At 35.6% G+C, this 455-nt stretch overlaps 1 long non-coding RNA gene across 1 annotated transcript; it reads right to left on the bottom strand.

Annotated features, from left to right (window-relative positions):
• Positions 1 to 134: 134 nt before the first annotated feature.
• On the bottom strand, positions 135 to 455 carry LOC105462352. Its single transcript, XR_976048.1, has 3 exons — positions 414 to 455; positions 305 to 346; positions 135 to 222 (listed from the first exon to the last, which is right to left on the bottom strand). It is a non-coding gene; the product is annotated as an uncharacterized LOC105462352 (long non-coding RNA).

The following is a 455-nucleotide window of genomic DNA, read 5'->3' on the forward strand; positions in this document are numbered from 1 at the left end:
TCGCGTATATTGCGTTCAGCACTTTTTTTTTATATTGAAATAATTGAAATATTCACCTTTCATCGTGACACATCCGTTACATATACCGTCGCAAATGTTTTTCGACAAAACGGCTTTTACGTCCTCCAGTACCTGCGGTTGTAACGGCGTGTTGAAGCACCACTGCTGAAACGCGTTCAACTCCATATCGTTTAAAAGTCCGTCGTTATCTACATCGCATATCTGTATTGGAGAAAAAAAAATATGGTTTATGTCATATTATTAATTTTTTGCGCATTCTTATATATATATATATAATACATACTTTAAAAATTCGCTGTAGGGCAGTTTTGCACTCTTCTGTGAGCTGGAATAATAATGGAATTGAATTAAAAACGAACTTAAATTAAAGGGAAACGTGACAGATATCTCACCTCCTGTGTATCGTAATTGTACAAAGGTGTAGTCGGATGCAG

The sequence above is a fragment of the Wasmannia auropunctata genome, unplaced genomic scaffold (assembly GCF_000956235.1).
Source record: "Wasmannia auropunctata unplaced genomic scaffold, wasmannia.A_1.0 LD265282.1, whole genome shotgun sequence".
In the NCBI taxonomy this organism is placed as follows: Eukaryota; Metazoa; Arthropoda; class Insecta; order Hymenoptera; family Formicidae; genus Wasmannia; species Wasmannia auropunctata.